The sequence below is a fragment of the Bos taurus genome, chromosome 9 (genome assembly GCF_002263795.3).
Source record: "Bos taurus isolate L1 Dominette 01449 registration number 42190680 breed Hereford chromosome 9, ARS-UCD2.0, whole genome shotgun sequence".
Classification (NCBI taxonomy): Eukaryota; Metazoa; Chordata; class Mammalia; order Artiodactyla; family Bovidae; genus Bos; species Bos taurus.
The window spans coordinates 32,265,434-32,285,149 of record NC_037336.1 but is presented as its reverse complement, the minus strand read 5'-3'; the positions used below and the strand labels follow the sequence as shown (position 1 = coordinate 32,285,149).

General features: G+C 42.9%; 1 long non-coding RNA gene across 1 annotated transcript; it reads left to right on the top strand.

Annotated features, from left to right (window-relative positions):
- The first annotated feature begins 1,391 nt into the window (after window positions 1-1,391).
- Window positions 1,392-16,868, top strand: LOC112448030 (uncharacterized). Its single transcript, XR_009495995.1, has 3 exons — window positions 1,392-9,277; window positions 13,286-13,396; window positions 14,352-16,868. It is a non-coding gene; the product is annotated as an uncharacterized lncRNA (long non-coding RNA).
- Window positions 16,869-19,716: the final 2,848 nt, after the last annotated feature.

Below are 19,716 nucleotides of genomic sequence, written 5' to 3'. Positions count from 1 at the left end.
ACATTTGTACCAAGGCATAACTGGAATTGTGTCAGCAGCCCTTCACAGCATGCTCTTAAGACATTCCAAGTCTTCTGGCACATTTTAATACTTTAATGGCAATGGTACCTCCATATGTCCAAACACTAGGACCAAGTAACAGAGATACCAGGACCTTGAAAAAAAATCCTCTTTTCCCCCTTGCAATGCCATAAATAATTTCCCTCCCTGGTGTGAATTCCTTCTCTCTCCTTGTGCATTGATGTAATGCCTGGGAAGCCTTCCCTGATAACCCTGCCCCACGCTGTTGCTCTCGGTCCTTTGCCCACTGTCACCACTGAGCTAACTGGGGGGTATTCGGGGTGCTTTGTCTGTAAGCACCACAGCCTTTCACTCGCTGTGTGTCCTTACTCCTCAGGTACAGCTCTCTGTGAGGGATGAACTCAGAGCCTGTGTGTAATGTATACTTGATCAGTTGCCTTATGTTTAGTCGTAGAACACAGGTACTCTGTTAAGGGAGTTGTTTTCTTAGTTTTATTTTCTAGAGAAGAGAAAGAGCGATCATTTTCTTTGTATTAAAGCCCAAATTTATCAGCACTCAAAGTACCAGCAATGAAACTTATATATTTGCATCACCATCCAGATTTGCAGACTGAGCATTTCAGTAGAGAAAATTTTCAAGAGCCTTGTTTTGGCTCGTTGGTTGATAGTCAGAGTAGAATCCCCACGAGCCTAAAATCCACTCCAAGATATTCTAAGAATGCCTGACCAGAACTGGAATTGGCAAGCTACTATGATTTTCCTTCTAGAATGAAGCCCCTTTGGGATACTATATCTTCTGAAAGGTTCAGAAAATTTTAATATGATTTTAGTTTTTATTTTAGGGTAATCTCAACTCATGAAATATATATATATTTGAACATCCTGGAATTTTTGATTTATTTATATACTGCTTAAACAACTGAAAATTACACATAATTTTTACTACTTTTCAATATTCTCTCTTTTAACCCTCTTCTATCCAACTTGAGGTAGCAGTCAACACCGCATGTCATATTAATTTCTTTTCTTCACATCTCCACATGTTTAATTCCTTTATCCCCTTCTGCTCCACTTCATCACTGTTATCTATCATCCCACAGTATCTCCTGTGACTGAACACTGGTGCTCTGTCCCCATGTACAAGGACAGGGGATGGGAAAGGAGAAGAAGGATGTTGAGAGAGTTCACTTTAAAAAATATACATATCATTGTAGTATAGTTGCTTTACGGTGTTGTAAAGTTAGTTTCTGTACAGTTACTGTACAGTTAGTTTCTGCTGTACAGCAAAGCGAATCAGCCACGTGTATACATACATCACCTCTTTTTTGGATTTTCTTCCCATTTACGTCACCACAGAGCACGGAGTAGAGTTCCCTGTGCTCTACAGTAGGTTCTCACTAGTTGTCTATTTTGTACACGGTTAGTGTATATATGTCAATCTCAACCTTCCAATTCATCCCACCAGCCTGCCTTCCCCCTTGGTGTCCATATATTTGTTCTTTACACCTGTGTCTCTATTTTCGCTTTGCAAGTAAGATGATTTGTGCCAGTTTTCCAGATTCCATATATATGTGTTAATATACGATATTTGTTTTTCTCTTTCTGACTTACTTCACTCTGTATGAGTCTCTAGGTCCATTCCATGTCTCTGTAAATGACACAATTTCATTCCTTTTTATAGTTGAGTAATAGCTCATATCTTTTAATTCCTCATTCTCTTTATTTTAATAAGGAAACACCATAAGACATAAAACTACTCCTTTTCATTAAACTTGATTTTTAATTACGACAAACAATACTCTGATAAGATGCATTGCGTATATTTTTGTGTACATATCTTGCAGGAGATGTGGGTTTGATTCCTGGTTCAGGGAGCTCCCCTGGAGAAGGGAATGGATACTCCAGTACTCTTGCCTGGGGAACCCCATGGACAGAGAAGCTTGGAGAACTATGGTCTGTGTGGCCACAGAGAGTCGGATGTGACTGGGTGGCTAAGCACACACGCACGAGGTGTTTCCAAGGACACAGACCTAGAATTGGAATTTCAGGGGGAAAGGGCTTTATATTGTTGTTTTATATATCTTGAAATAAATATAAACTTTTATGTGTCGAGATGGACAAAGTATATAAAAAGTTAATTCACAAAACAGCAATAAATGACCAACAAACACATTAAAGATACTCAAACTTTTACTAGCAGGAAAAGAAAAATTAAACAATGGGATATTACTTTATAGCTATTGAACTGTCAAACATTAAAAAACAATAAAACCTATTACTGAGGGCAATACGGGAGTAAATTGCCTTAGCTTTTCTTGGAAAGCAATCTAGCAACATCTATTAAAACTAAAATTATATATAGAGTTAGACCAACAAACTCATTCTTAGAATCCAACCCATAAAAAGAAAAGACCAAAAGGTTAGAATATATAAACAAAGATGCTTTGGGCAATATTCATTTTTTTCTACAAATACTTGCCAAGTGCTATGTTGCCATCACTTCAGAAATGAATAAGACACAGGCCCTGCCCTCAAGGTATTCATAGCCAAGACAGCTAAGTACCCAAGCAGTTGGAGTTCACAAGAGAGGTGCTGAGGAAGCAATTCAGGCCTGAGATGGAGGGCTGCAAAAACTTCACTGAAAAGTGCACTCACATAACTTGGTAAAATATAGCCTGTTCCTAAGGCCTTGGATTAAGTTGCATGATCCAGGAGAGCTGAAAAGGATAAAGATAACTGGACATGGGGAAACATAACCCTAAATTGGACGTGAAACAAAAGTCACAGGTAATCTAATTTTTCTAATGGCAGGGGAGACAGAATATGAGGTACACAATGGAAAAAGGACTTCCTTGTTGTGATAGAATCAAAAGAGTCTATGATTAAATGGTAGCCAGAAACATTGTATTGTTCTATGCCTGGTACAGAGTACACTCTTGAAAGGTATTTGTTGACCCAACAAAGATGGGAAGAGAATGTAAAAATGTTTAGCTCAGTGGTGATCATTTTGGAATGTACAGAATATCGAATCTATGTTGTATATTAGAAAGTAAGATGATGTTGTGAGTCAGTTATACTTCAAAACCAAACAAACAAACTCAAAGAAAAAGAGACCAGATTGGTGATTACCAGAGTTGGGGGGAAAGGAGGAAGGGGATGGGAAATTGGATGAAGGTGGTCAAAGGGTACAACCTCCAGCTATAAGATAAGTAAGTACTAGAGATGCAATGTGCCACATGGTAAATATAATTAACACTGCTGAAAGATATATACAAAAGTCCTGAAGAGAGTAAATCCTGAGTTCTCATCATAAGGATTTTTTTTCTTTTATTGAATCTGTATGAGATAACTGATGTTCACTAAATTTGTGATTATCATTTCATGATGTATGTAGATCAAATCATCATGTTGTATACCTAAAACTCATACAGTGCTGTGTGTCAATTATATCTCAATAAAACTGGAAGAAAAAAGTGAGATATTAGAGTAAGTGTTTAAAATGAAAATGTAATTATTTTACCCTCTTTAATTTAACAAATATACATAAAAGGGTTTAGCTCGGGGCTTCCCTTGGTGGCTCAGTGGTAAAGAATCCACTGCCAATGCAGGAGACAGTGGGTTTGATCCCTGATCTGGGAGGATCCCACATGTGGCAGAGTAACTAAGCCTGCGCACCTCAGCTACTCAGCCTGTGCACTAGAGCCTGGAAGCCACCACTGAAGTCTGTGCACCCTACAGTCCATGCTCCAGAACAAGGGCAGCCTCTCCAATGAGAAGCCCATCACCCCAACTGGAGAGTAGCTCCCCGCTCATCACAACCAGAGAAAAGCCCTCACAGCAACGAAGACCCAGCACAGCCAAAAATAAAAATAAATGAATACATAAGAGGGTTAAAGAGATCAAAGTCAACTGAACTGAACTGAAAAATGTTTAGCTCAGATAAACTTAGATTTAGTCAATGATTTCACCTATTTATTAATCAGACTTTTCCTTAAATAGATTTTCCTTCTTCTCTCTCTCCCTTCCTCCTCTCTTTCCTTCCATCCTTCCATTCTTTCACCATTTTTCAGAAGGAAAGACTCCAGCCAAATTGAAATTCTAAATCCTGTTAACCTCAGTTTGACCCTGTTATTTCACCATCTAACAATGAGATAAAATCATCAGCTCTTAAATCACGAAACTTCAATGCCAAAACCATGTTGAGCAATTTCTAAAGGATAAGTTTTTTTTCCATAGGAAAAGAACATCTAACATGAGGAACGAACAATCTAGACAGACAGTTCATTAGAAGCTCATTATGACAACCAAGATAATGCCAGTCACGACTTCAAGAAGGAGCCTCCAGACTGTGGAGAAATAGAAGCAACACATCCAGAAAGCAGGTACATTTTCTCCCTCATGACTGTCATTAAAGGAAAAGACACGTACATGGGTTCAGCTGGAAAGCCAGGACCTCCATGGAATCATGCAAACATTTCCAGGATCCAAGTCCTGCTTGGCAAGGCTCCCATATCAACAGTGAAACAACTGCATAGCAACCCACATATGCCCATCTCTCACCCTTACTGCTTGTCTAGGGAAAACACCCCTACTATTCGCTGTCTGCTCCATAAATTTTGTCAAACAGGAGTCGAGTCTATACGCCAAGTTGAGAGCGACACAGGCTGGCATTTCCCAGCACATGCTGTTCACCACGTGGGTTTCTGGAGCACTGCCTCTCGGCTTCAGAAGCACTAGAGTCCCCCTCTCCTCCCCCATTTCCTCTCACAAAGACAACACACAATAACCCTTAGCACATGTGTATGTGTGTGTGTGAGAGAGAGTTCCCAACTGGCCAAGTACCTTTGGATCTGGTGACCTGTGTTATGAATATCAGGAAAGAGCTTCCAGTTTTATTTATTTTTTTTTGCATTCTCAGGAGTACACAGAGTCCACAGTAAGAGCAGAATAACAGCCTCTAAAACAAAGAAAACCCACTCTAAATGTGGCTCTGCTAGACCCATTCACCATCTGTTTATTCCTCTGCTTATATCAGGGACTCCAGGAAAGGCACCAACATGCAAACCCAGACCAGAGTACTTTTCCTCTTTCCAAGAGGGTGTTTCCTTGAACTTTCCCATCTGCCTCTGGGTAAGATGTAGAAAATATTACTTATAAAATAAGACTAGCAAATGACTCACAGTGAGTAAAAATAAATCAGGGTGCAATTTGCCATCTCGAAGAGAAATAAGGTAAAACGCTCCACAATTGGAGATGCAACTCACTTTTTCAAACCTCCTCAAGGAACCTCTTCAAACGGTAGACAGGAAATGGGTATGTGCAGGGGTTCAGTTCTGCTCAAGAACACTCAAGTGACAGCCTCATCATACATATTCATGAGCGGCAACCTGAGCTCCGGTGTGAAACCACAGCGCAACCGTGCTTCCTGCACACACTTCACAGCCCACACTGCCAGGAAACGCTGTAACGCGGAAGAGACCAAGGGCCTTGGTTTCTAACACGGTTCAGAATGACAAGTGTTCATTGCCGCCTTAACCCACACATTTGACTGAATTTTCTTCGTCTCCTTATGACAGCTCAAGAAGTATCCATCTGCCAGGATGCATTTTAGAGCCCTCATTGTGCAAATGTGAATTTCAAGGCTTTGTCTAATAAGCAAAAAGGAATAAGGTTATTTATTTTCAGTAGAGCCTTGGGCATTTATTATTAATACTCTAATGGAGAAATAGGTCAGTAGAGCATACACAGGAAGGTAATTATCCTCCACACACTGCTGCTTTTCTCAACAGATTTTCTACAGCAAAATACCCAACAGTCAGCTTCACCTGGCAGAAAATATGAACCAAGGGCTTTGTTCCAGTGAAGTTTGGAGAGGCATATACTGGATTTTTCATTCAGTCAACAAACAGCAATTGAGAGTTAATGAACACTGTTCTAAACACGTGGAAAACTGCAATGAACAAATGAGATAAAAGTTCTTCCATCATGAAGCTGTGACAGTTTATTGCCATGTTCTAGAGAGAAAGAACATCTTGCTGTGTCCCTGTCATAGAAGATTCTGGAACTTTTAGTTCAATGTCTTTCAAATGCCATTGATGACCCTGTGGATGAAGAGGTTAGTATATGTGTCCATGTGTGCTGTGTGAAAGAGAGAAGAAAAGAAACAAGAAAAGAGACCAACACTGAAACACAGAATAAACCAAGACAGAACTATTTTCTTTTTAAGTAATAGGTTTACTTTTATGATCTAGTGAAAACATAAAAGACAGTAATACTGAGAAACAAAAAGAGACACAAAGGGACACTGGAACAGATGGGGGGACCTGCTCTTCTTTGTGTTTTGAAGACACAAAATATCAACGCTCCCTGACAATCTAGAAATCTGACATCAGATCCCCCAAACTTCATAATGATGTTTTGAACTAGATAAGCTGATTCTCAAGTAAGAGGAAAAATCTGGGTTGCGGGGAATGGTAAGCCCTATAAAATAGTGAAATACAAAGCTTCAATAACTAAGACTACAGTACTAATTTATAAGTACACAGACAGAACAATGGAACTGAAAGAATGCCCAGAAAGAGTTCCAAATGCATATGGGAAGGCAGTGTCTAATCAACACGGCTCATTCCTCAGGGCTCTGCCTGCCTCACCACCGTTGTCAGCCACACTGCTGGTCCTGTGCCTCTTTCTCATTAGTAAGAGGCCCAGTGCTAACCAGAAGCCCCTGGCACAGAACGGCTCAGGATTAGGAAAGAGTGCAGGATTTAGATGGTAAGAAGCCGAGTAACCATTCTGTTCTACCGCTTGTGGTTTGATGAACTTGAATTTGGAACTTAAGTGCACTGGGCTTTGGTTTCATTGTCAATAATGCGAAAAATAACAAAATCTATATCAAAGAATCATTGTGAGGGTAAAATAAACTGATACATATGAATCTACCTAACAAATTCTGGTACTGAAAAAAATGAAAATATCCTAGTTGAATAGCTTAGTAGGCACCTTAACTCTGGGTTGATTGTTTAACAACTTGTCTGTCTGTGGACAGAAATTGCTTTCTAAAAATCTCAAATCTCTCTTTGCTACACAACATTAAATAAATCAGTTTTGAATAAAGAAAGAATTATCTTTAGACTCAATGATTTCCTTACAGAAAAAATTCTTTACAAAGGAGATATATTTTTCAATGGGTCAATTCACTCCAGTCAAAGAAATTTCGTTACATAGCACATGCAAGGACAATTTGATTTCAAAGTTTGCAAGGAAAGGATGGAATTTTCCAAAATGTTCCTTTACTAAGATGGGACTAGTGGAAACCTGTCTTGTGTGTAGGGGCTGCCCAACGCCCAGTCCCTTTACACAAGAAGCTTGAACAATTTATGTAGAAGGTAGAAATACAAACACAATGGCACATAAAATTTTAATTCAGCTTTTCATTGTATTGTGTATCGGTGCTAAGTGATAAGAAGATAATGAAGAAAGTTGTGGGGATGAAAACATGGAAACCACGTATTCTCTAGTCTTGAACACTGTTTGAAAGGGACCAAGTGGCATCCCTTGGTGGGAAGTGCCAGGCTGAACGGTCTATGGGTCCATCAGAGGTGGACGGGGTTGAAGGGAAGGACAGTAAGGGGTCTGATGAGCACAGTAAGGGCCTTTTAAGACAGTACGTTGAGTCCTGAGGTGATAGAACACTTGCGGCAGAACTGTAATGTAATTTGGTCAGGCAAATGATGAAACTGCTTGTTTCTGGACAGGATGGTGTGTATAAGAAAGGAACTAAAAGTGGGAGATTAAAAACTATTCCCCACGTCTAGATGCAATGCTTCAGTCCAACCTAGCCTGTGCCTGTGGGAATGGAGACAGCGTATGGCTTCAAGAAGCCCTGCAGAGCAAGGATGCTTAGAATTGGTGATTGCCTGGATAAAATGATAGAAAGGGAAAAATTTGACCAAGTTAGGAACATAGAAGGCTGGCAGGAGAATGGAGCCACTGACAATACTGGGGAGCTTCTGATCTGATGAAGGCTCTTAAGGAGAACAGGGAGGGAAATAAGCTGATTTTAACTGTGTTAAGTGTAGGTGGCATTCAACCAACAAGTGACCTGAATCAGAAAAAGAAGTCAAAACTCTAAATATAAAAATTTCAGAATTCTTAGCAGAAGAATATTGTGCTGTTTTTTCATCATGAGGCTAAATGTTTTGTTCCCTATTATACATGCACAAAAAGTCATGACTATCGCTGACCTATATCTTGTCTAAGGAAAATGTATCTGTTACAGATACCAATAAAAGAGTCTTTCCTCCCACTCCCTCCTTGGTAGAAAAAATTGCAGAGGAACATGTTTTTGGCAGTCTCGCTGAGAGAGGAAACAATTCACGCAACATCATCACCTCCACCATCTGTCTTGCTCCCAAGTTCACCAGCTGCTAGATTAACGCATTTCCTATAAGTCATCATTTTGGTCCTCTCTGGGACACTGGTCAATAAGTAGGTGAGATGTTTCTAGGTCACCGTGTGGACTCTGACATGAATGTCAGTGTTGGGGCCAGAGCTGGCTCTGATGGAGATCCAGGCTGTTTACTGTCAGTGTGTGTCACAACATTACATAAGAAAACTGACATCATTATTTCATCATTCATACCTTGTTTTATGATAGCTGGATTGATTATTCTTGCAACTCACCAGGTTTGATTTTGAATAATCTTCAGGTGTTCCCTCACCCCAAGACAAGTTCTCATTTGAGAATTTTTAAAAGAATATATTTGTAAACATTTTAAACAACAGAACTTTACTTATCCTAATGAGAACCTACATAGGAAATAGGTGATTGTTATGAAGGTCTCTCTCATCCCATTTAATATTTCAGCAATTAATGGGAAATATGTCATTCTTTATGAACCTCTGAGGTGTCCATGGAGATGAAAGCAAATCCAAAAGAGAACCTAGCCTCTGCTGAGCACCAGTGGAAGAGTATGGCTGCCCAGTGGGACTGCACGAGTGAACACTATGTGTGATCTGATGTGCTTTTAGATATAGGAGCACACCTCGTAATACACAGAAGCGCAGGCCTTGGGGTCAGACAGACCTGGGTCTGAATCCTGCTGTATCATCAACAGGTTATTAGCCTCAAGACTCTGCTTAAATATCTATGAAATGGATATAACACTGTTCTTGAAATGTTGTTACAGGAGGAAAATGAGGCAATGTGTATGAACAGCTAGAACAGTACCTAATGTATAGTGAGTGCTCAAAAATGGTAGGTAATAATAATAATTAATATGTACTAATAATTGTTATTATAGTAGTGACAACAATAATAATTACCTTACTTTATAGAGTATAATCACCATACTTTATAGAGTAATTAAGAAAGCAGCCTGTTGGTAATAAGTTCACCTTTGTCTAGTTTGACCTGAAATAGCATTTCTAGCTCTCCAGCAGGCAAAGAGTTAAGGAATCAAAATGCCACCCAGGGTATGTTGTTGTTCAGTCGCTCAGTCATGTCCAATTCTTTACCACCCCATGGACTGCAGCACGCCAGACCTCCCTGTCCTTCACCATCTCCCAGAGCTTGCTCAAACTCATGTCTATTGAGTCAGTGATGCCATGCAACCATCTCATCTTCTGTCACCCCTCGTTCTCCTCCTGCCTTCAATCTATCCCAGCATCAGGGTTTTCCCCAATGAGTCAGCTTTTCACATCAGGTGGCCAAAGTATTGGAGCTTCAGCTTCAGCATCAGTCCTTCCAATGAATATTCAGGATTGATTTCCTTTAGGATTGACTGGTTTGATCTCCTTGCAGTCCAAGGGACACTCAAGAGTCTTCTCCAACACCATGGCTCAAAAAGATCAATTCTTCAATGCTTAGTCTTCTTATGGTCCAACTCTTACATCCATACATGACTACTGGTAAAACCATAGCTTTGACTAGATGGACCTTTGTCTCTTCTTTTTAATACACTGTCTAGGTTTGTCATAGTTTTTCTTCCAAGGAGTAAGCGTCTTTTAATTTCATGGCTGCAGTCGCCATCTGCAGTGATTTTGGAGCCCCCCCAAAATAAAGTCTGTCACTGTTTCCTGTTTCTCCAGCTATTTGTCATGAAGTGATGGGACTGGATCTTCATTTTTTGAATGTTGAGTTTTAAGCCAGCTTTTTCACTCTCCTCTTCACCTTCATCAAGAGGCTTTTTAGTTCCTCTTCACTTTCTGCCATAAGAGTGATGTCATCTGCGTATCTGAGGTTATATGACCCCTCAGTATTTACCTTGAGCAGAGTAGCTACGATTTTAGTTAGAAGAGCTCACCAGTAAATTAAGCTCTCTTCCTTCTGTCAGGATTGTGGAACCTTCTATAGAATAGACATTGTTTTAAGAATCTCCAGGGAAACAGATTCCATAACTTCCCTCAATAACCTGTTTTAGTGTTTAGCCACTGTTTCCCTTGGTAAATCTTCAGAATTCACCTAAATCCTTTGTGCTCTAGTTTTAGTCTGATCATCTCACATTTAACTCAGATATTACTGATAATCATATTGGTATTGAACCAAGTGACAGCTAGAAATATATACATATGTGCTAACATGAGCATTCAGTGTCAGCCTTATCAAGCATGATGAGTTAACATGCAGAAGACTGCTGCACCATGAACGTGATTAGAAACACTCCAGCAGTGTTTGCTTAAAGTCACAGCCCAAGTTCCTCCTCGACAGTTATCACACACAGACTCATGTGACATGAATCAGAGTGAGCAGCATTTAAAAGAATCCCCAAATGAAAGGAACTGTCCTCCGAATTGTGTCTGCCGAGTGTACTGCACCCCAGGGCATTGGTTCACTCTCTAGAAGCTGCCCCTTCCCACCCACCTTCTGAGAGGCCTCAGCCTTTTGCACTGTGTCCAGGATTAATCTAACAGCCACAAAAACAACAACCCCCTGAAGCCAGCATTAGGGTGTACCTTTAACTGTCAGGGAAGTTCCAGCCTGGGGGCCACTGCTTTGCTCAGTGGATTAGGAAAGCAGTGCTAAAGGGGGGCTCCAGGGACTTCCCAGGTGGCCCAGTGGTAAAGAGTCCACCTGCCAAGCCAGAGACACAGAGACCTGGGCTTGATCCCTGAGTCGGGAAGCTCCCCTGGAGAAGGAAATGGCAACCCACTTAAGTATTCTTGCCTGGAGAATCCTCTGGACAGAGGAGCTTGGTGGGCTACAGTCCATGGAGTCACAGAGAGTTGGACACAACTGAGTAGCTAAACAACCACAACAAAAGAACACTCAAGCTGGATGACAGCATCTGCCTGGGCGCCTTCCTTGCAGAAACAGGCGAGCAGCCCAAGACCCTGAACACTTGACATTTAGACTCAGAGTTCCCGAAGAGTGTTCCCTGCACCCCCCTCAAGGTGATAAAAAATATTCAGAAAATATGGGTTGACCGTGAACTAAGGAAGCATAAAGCTTTAGTTGTGTGGGTTCCATCCAAAACCATAGCTACACCTAACTCACATTCATGATTTTGTGTTGTGTGGACCATAGTTCCCTGGACTGCTCCAAGACCCACTTCCCTCTTCTGTGTAACAAGATTAATAATATCTCCCCCACATCTAGTGATTCCTTAAAACAGCTGCCAGAAAGAGCTTCAGGATCCCACCAATCTGGATCGCACTCCTGACTTCCTACCATACTCTTCTTTGGGAGACTCATAAAAACTGTTAGTTTATTAAGCTCATCAATTCCTGAAGGAAAGGCTTCTGCTTAATTTTACTTAATCTAAAGTGACAGACTTTATTTTCTTGGTCTCCAAAATCACTGCAGATGGTGACTGTAGCCATGAAATTAAAAGTCACTTGCTCCTTGGAAGAAAAGTTATGACAAACCTAGACAGTGTATTCATAACTTTTCTTCCAAGAAGCAAGTGACTTTTAATTTCATGGCTAGTCACCATCTGCAGTGATTTTGGAGACCGAGAAAATAAAGTCTGACAAACCTAGACAGTGTATTCGGAGAAGGCAATGGCACCCCACGTCAGTACTCTTGCCTGGAAATTCCCATGGATGGAGGAGCCTGGTGGGCTGCAGTCCATGGGGTCGCTAAGAGTTGGACACAACTGAGCAACTTCCCTTTCACTTTTCACTTTCATGCATTGGAGAAGGAAATGGCAGCCCACTCCAGTGTTCTTGCCTAGAGAATCCCAGCGATGGGGGAGCTTGGTGGGCTTCCATCTATGGGGTCGCATAGAGTCAGACACGACGGAAGTGACTTAGCAGCAGCAGTAGCAGACAGCGTATTAAAAAGCAGAGACATCACTTTGCCAACAAAGGTCTGTCTAGTCAAAGCTATGATTTTTCCAGTAGTCATGTACAGATGTGAGAGTTGAGCCATAAAGAAGTCTGAGCATTGAAGAACTGATGCTTTCAAACTGTGATGCTGGATAAGACTCTTGAGAGTCCCTTGGACAGCAAGGAGGTCAAATCAGTCAAACCTAAAGGAAATAAACCCTGAATATTCAATGGAAAGACGGATGTTGAAACTGAAGCTCCAATACTTTGGTCACCTGATGTGAAGAGCTGACTCATTGGAAAAGACTGATGCTGGGAAAGATTGAGGGCAGGAGGAAAGCGGGGCGACAGAGGATGAGATGGTTGAATGGCATCACCAACTCAACTGACATGAGTTTGAGAAAGCTCTGGGAGATGGTGAAGAACAGGCAAGTCTGGCGTGGTGCAGTCCATGGGATCGCAAAGGGTTGGACACGACTGAGCAACTGACAACAATGTTTCCTCAAGTGGGTATGACATCTCCCTTACCTAGGGGCCAGCCTGCCCCAGGGAGAGAGATGACAGGTGAGAGAGTTTGCAGCAGTCCTCATGTCAGCTGGACCCCTCTGGAGGTCTGCATGCCTCTTTGCAGTCCCCATGTCTCCAGACATTCTTTCCCTAAAGGGGTAGGTGAGCGGGACTCCAGAGTCCCCACTTCAGCTCCCCAGACCTTCCGTGTAAGTGGCTGTCTTTTCCAGAGTTTTCACGTCAGGGGCCCTGCCCCTCCCAGTTAGAATTGTCCGAGCGCTGCCTGAACTTGCTGACAGGACTTTGTGCTTGAAGACATAAAGAGAAAAAGAAGTGGAAAAGATAACCAGGAAGGACAACGGTGACTGGCAGACCGACTTTGTCTCTACATCAGGGGAGCATACAACAGATGTGGATATTATCCTTAACCAGGTATTTGTAAATTTTTGTGTAAGAATGAACTGACAATTGTATTTTCTTTATTTTTAAGCATTTGATTTTTAGGAGACCTGAAACTCCATTCTAAACTTGGGAAGAGAAGGCTGCCTTCATCCGTTCACCGCACCTGTCCAAGAACCCTGATGGGAGAAGAAGGCATGCTGTAAGGCTTCCACTCCCCTCAAAAAGTAACCGTCCCACCCACCCCCAAAGATCCACTGATCCAGACTTCAGAGTAGGGACCTGGTGGGGCAGAGGACACATGGGCCTGAGGCTGCAATGGCTCACATGGTTTCCAGATGTGATAGGCAGGGGCAGCCTCTTTCAAAGGTTTGTTCTTGAAGGGCAGTTGTGTTGAAAAGAGCCCTGTGCAGAGTTCAGAGAGTGGCTGGAGTCAAGCTTTCCCACTTAACTGATCTTGCATGATTTCTTATACCTCTCTGAGACCCAATTTCCTCTCTGTGTAATAGGATTCATGGTACCTGCATGTGTGTGTGCTTAGTCGCTCAGTCATGTCCAACTCTTTATGACCCCAAGGACTGCAGCCTGCCAGGCTCCTCTGTCCATGGGGATTCTCCAGGCAAGAATACTGGGATGGGTTGCCATGCCCTCTTCTGGGGGATCTTCTCAACCCAGGAATCAAACCAGGGTCTCCCACATTGCAGGTGGATTCTTTATCAGCTGAGCTATCAGGGAAGCCCTCATGGTACCTGGTCTGCATTTGACAGTGCTCAATAGGAAGAAGAGGAGGAGAGAAGAGGGCGACAGAGGATGAGATGGTTGGATGGTATCACTGACTCAATGGACCCAAGTTTAAGCAAATTCCGGGAGATACTGAAGGACAGGGAAGCAGGCATGCTGCAGTTCATGGGGCCACAAAAAGTCAGACACGATTTAGCAACTGAACAAACAAAAACAAATTTAATAGGGCATTTAATAGGGCTCAATAGTGCTCAACTCCCCTGAGTCTGTGATGAGACAAGGGCATCGGGTCCTTAGCAAGCATTAAACAGAAACCGCCCTTGGGGGCTGCGTGCTGACTGCATCAGCGCTTTCATTCCACCTCCTTGCCCATCACTCAGACCAGGTCCCCTGTCATTTTCACTTTCTCTTGCTAGGATTGCCAGCTACAGGGACAGCTGGAGGTCACAGCGCCGAGACACCAGCAAGCCCAGACATTCAGCCGCGAGTACCAGCGTCGGCCATGTGCGCCTGCCATGCAGAGAGGGCTGCTGGAGGTTGGGCTTAGCAGCTGCAAGAAGACAGGACACTGAGCACAGTGGGGGCTGGGTTTTGGTTTTGGTTTGAGGGTTTTCTCTTTCACCCAGGAACCATTTGAATCCACGCTTATCTTTCCGGTTGATTTCTTACCTGAGTCTACTCTTTTGGTTCCTAATCCAACAAGATGAACGTTCTTAACTGCATTTCAACTTTCTCTTTTCCCCTTTGAACTACCATCTCTACCTCTTCTGTTCTGATCTCCTTTCTCCACACTCCCATCCTTTTTGTTCCTGGGTCTCCTAATATCCTTTTGAAGCTTCTGCACTTTCACAATAGGGACTGGGGGAACCTCTCCCTGCAAACATCTGGAGCTGCCTGGGAGCCCCTAGGCTCAGACTGCCGCGCTGTGAAATGCACTCACATGGCAAGCCAGTGCCTGTGTCTAGACATGACTGAAATAACTTTCATCCTTAGAACATGTGAGGCACCCTGATCTTTTCTATCCCAGTCTTTTTAACTTTTGTCTTCATTTTCCCTTTCCTCCTTCCCTCCGTCTCCCCTCCCCACACTATTCCTCACCCCTTAAACTGATACTCAGGACTCATTACTGTCATTACTCTCGTTCATGGATTGAGACTTGGGAGCCCTGGCCCTAGGGAGGAGATCCTCAGCTTCACTTTTTGAAACACGTAGTATCTGTACCGAATGAGAAAGCCATTCCTCCCCAAACAGATGAAATTTTAAAAATTCTCCTAAAATAAACTCAGAGACAGGGAGAATAGCAGGTCTCTAAGGTATATGGAAGAGCCATCTTGGGGTTTAGGAAATGGAGATCACTGTCCCGGTGCTTTGAGGACAAAGCACCATTGTTCCTCTCGTCATGATTCCCAGTATCTGCTGCCTCCTCCCTCCCCCAGAGAAGTTCTGAGGAAGAATCTTGCATTGGTCAGAATAATGGTCCCTCAAAAATGTGCATGTCTTGGTCCTGTCCCTGGCACTTGAGACTATGTTATATTATGTGGCGAGGGGAGATTAAAATTGCAGATGGACAAATTGATACAACCACTATGGAGAATAGTATGGAGATTCTTTAAAACATTAGGAATAAAACCACCATGTGACCCAGCAATCCCACTACTAGGCATGTACCCTGAGGAAACCAAAATTGAAAAAGACACTTGTAACCCAATGTCCATTGCAGCTCTATTCACGATAGTTTGAACATGGAAACAACCTAGCATCTGTTGACAGATGAATGGGTAAAGCAGCTGTGGCACATACACACAATGGAATACTACTTAGCATAAGAAGGAACGCATTTGAGTCAGCCACAGTGAGGTAGGTGAACCTGGAGCCTATTACGCAGAGTGAAGTTAGTCAGAAAGAGAAAAAAAAACAATGCTTGTATACTAATGCATATATACAGAATCTAGAAAGATGGTACTGATGAAACTACCTGCAGAGCAGCAGTGGAGACACAGATATTGAGAGCAGACTTAGGGACACAGCTGGCGAAGGAAGAAGGAGAGGTTGGGAGATATGGAGAGAGTAACAGGGAAACATACATTACCATATGTGAAATAGATAGCCAATGGGAATTTGCTCTATGACTCAGGGAACTCAAATCAAGGCTCGATAACAACCTAGGCGGGTGGGATGGGGAGGAAGAGTGAGGGATGTTCACGCGGGAGGCAACGTGGGTAAACCTGTGGCCGAGTCATGCTGATGTTTGGTGGAAACCAATGCAATACTGTAGAGCAATCATCCTTCAATTAAAAATAAATATATAAATTAAAAGAACTTCCCAAAAAATTGCAGATGAAACTAGGATTGTGAATCAGCTGATCTTGTAATGGGAAGAATATGCTAGACTGTCTGGCTGAGACCAGTGTAATGACAAGGGTCCTTAAAAGTGGAGGTGGGGGAGTCTAAGTGGGATGCCAAACAGAAAGACACCACAACTCTGGTTTCTGGTACTGCCATAAGGAGCTTGGAGGTTGTTTCTCCATATTAACAACAGGTAAAAAGATAAACAGATTGAAAAATCAACAGCTCTTCTAGGATGCATAACAGCAAGGAAGACCCAGGGCAAGCCACTGCCCACGAGACTAGAAAGACAGACAGATAGGCAAATACATGGCATTTCTGCCTCTCTAACAGAAACTCAACCTAGATAGCATATTAAAAAGCAGAGACATTACTTTGCCAACAAAGGTCCGTCTAGTCAAGGCTATGGTTTTTCCTGTGGTCATGTATGGATGTGAGAGTTGGACTGTGAAGGAAGCTGAGTGCTGAAGAATTGCTTTTGTACTGTGGTGTTGGAGAAGACTCTTGAGAGCCCCTTGGACTGCAAGGAGATCCAACCAGTCCATTCTGAAGGACAGCAGCCCTGGGTGTTCTTTGGAAGGAATGATGCTGAAAGCTGAAACTCCAGTACTTTGGCCACCTCATGCGAAGAGTTGACTCATTGGAAAAGACTCTGATGCTGGGAGGGATGGGGGCAGGAGGAGAAGGGGATGACAGAGGATGAGATGGCTGGATGGCATCACTGACTCGATGGACGTGAGTCTGAGTGAACTCCGTGAGTTTGTGATGGACAGGGAGGCCTGGCGTGCTGCAATTCATGGGGTCGCAAAGAGTCAGACACGTCTGAGTGACTGAACTGAACTGAACAGAAACTCAAGAGGGGAAGTTACCACAGGAACCAATGCCAGGGTTATCATGAATTATTACTGTTGAGTTGCTAGAGGCTCAATGCAGACAATGCTGAGAGTTAAATACTCCGGGGGGACGCTCTCAGAGGGGGTCCGCACAATATTGTGAGATAAGCTCTCTCCAGGGGCTTAACCAGGTCCCCACAGTAAATATTGGAGGGAAAAACTGGTCTCAGACTTCCAGTATGAGAAGGGAAGGGGGAAAGGAACGATTTTAAAATATGCCAGAACATTTTGTTCTTAGCAAGGCGTGCCCTCTGCAGAAACTCTTATCTGAGCCTAACCGGCTAGGTATTCTCTGACTCTAACTGACCGAGGGAAAGGAAATATCCAACTCCAGCCCACTTAGCCATCCTATTCCACCTAAACAGGAGGGAAAACCTGAGAAACACTTAGGAGATCCCAACCCAGAGGCACAGGCTCACTAAAAGATTGAGACCTAATCATGGGACCACTCCCAACACCTCACCATTACATACTGTTCACAGAAGCTCCTTTTACCTCGTACATCATGTCCAGCTATTAAGAAAAAATGACAAGGCATACTGGAAGACAAAAGACAGAATTGAAGAGACAGAACAATTGTCAGACCCAGACGTGGCTGAAATGTTGGAATTCCCAGACTGAAAATTTAAAACAACTTTGATTAACATGCTCTAACGGATAAAATAAACAACTAGCAAGAAAGACTCCACCAGCCACGGTTGGCTTAGAAGGTAGAAAGGTGTATAAGCCGAGGGATATAGACGTCCTCTAGAAGCTGGAAAGAGCAAGAAAACAGATTCTCCCCTAGATGCTCCAGAAAGGAAAACAATCCTTGCAGCACCTTGATTTTATCCCAGTGAGATGCATTTCAGACTTCAGACCTCCAGAACTCTAAGAGAATAAATGTGTGTAGTTTAAGCCACTAAGTTTGTGATATTAAAGCAGCAACAAAAAATGAATACCAGTATATTTTTGGTCAAGCACAGCATACTATGAGTTGGAGCATTTCTGAGTTCAGGGTTTATTAAGAATACCCTTTTTTTCTTCCATGGCTGGCCCTGGCACTTGGCATTGTCCCGTCTGAGAAAGGAAGAATGAAGTGAGGTCTGGCCTGACGACCTGCCAAGCCACTGAGGTCAGGATGCTGGAGGATAGGGTGGGTAACTGTGATGCTGAAGAGAGGGGGTTCCCTGGAGGGTCGATCCTTCCTCCTACTTCCCAGCAAAAATCACAAGACTGTCACTCTGCAAACTGTAATTTTACTTGATTTTTTTTTTTTTTTTTTTGCCACATTGTGCTGCTTGTGAGATATTAGTTCCCCGACCAGAGATTGAACTCACGCCCTTAGCAGTGAAATTGCCAAGTCCTAACCGCTGGACCACCAGGGAATTCCCTATCTGATTTTTTTTTTTTTTTTTTTTAAGAATAAAGGCAATCACTGTGCTTCAAGGTCTAAACTGGTTAAGCTGGGGGACCCCCTAACTATATTTCCAGACCAGAGATTTCCTAGAGCAGACGTTGACGAGGAGGGCTTCTCATGACACAATGACAAGTTCTGTTTGAGTGCCTATCCATCTGGAGCTCTCCTTCACCTTCTAACTCTCCTTCACCCTCCTTGCTGTTAGATTCTATAATACCTCAGGGCTGCTGTTGCCTGAACAAGACATCTTGAGAAAATAAGTTAAGCTCCCAGACTTAGTTTCCTCCTCAACAGAATGCCAGCGCCGCCCTGTTCAGAGACTCTGACTACACCACCCATGCAGGCACTTAATCAAGCCCTGGAAGGACAACAGGAGGATTTCTTCCCTGGTTTATAGCTGCTTTCTCTCTGCTGTGAGGCCCAAGGTTTCGTGTACATTCCCATCTGAACTCGAAATGGATTGTGGGTGTTTATCCGTTCAGTTCAGTTCAGTTCAGTCGCTCAGTCAAGTCCGATTCTTTGCGACCCCATGGACTGCAGCATACCAGGCCTCCCTGTCCATCACAAACTCCCAGAGTTCACTCAAACTCATGTCCATCAAGTCAGTGATGCCATCCAACCATCTCATTCTCTGTCATCCCCTGTGTGTGTTTATAAAATTATATAATATATATATTAAATATACAGAATTGTTTCTGGCTGTGGGTCTGCTTGTTAGGTTCAGAAGTTACCCTCCTTGTCTATATGAGGTCAGAGAAGAGTACACGGCATTCGCCAATTACACCAGCGGAATATTAGAGAATGGATGTTTTGCCAAGACTTTTCCTTCCAGCCAAGAAACAAAGCTTAGTCTGCTTCTATCTCAAAGTGTTCTTTGCGTCCTGGATTTACAAATTCTGCCGTGCTTTGTGATCTTCAGAAAGCTAGATTCTTCACCAATAGTTTCCTTATATTAGAAGATGCCTAGAGTGCTAACGACTCTCAAAGCTCCATGTCTTTAGAATGGGTCAGATCAGGTCAGTCGCTCAGTCCGACTCTTCGCGACCCCATGAATCACAGCACGCCAGGCCTCCCTGTCCATCACCAACTCCCGGAGTTCACCCAGACTCACATCCATCGAGTCAGTGATGCCATCCAGCCATC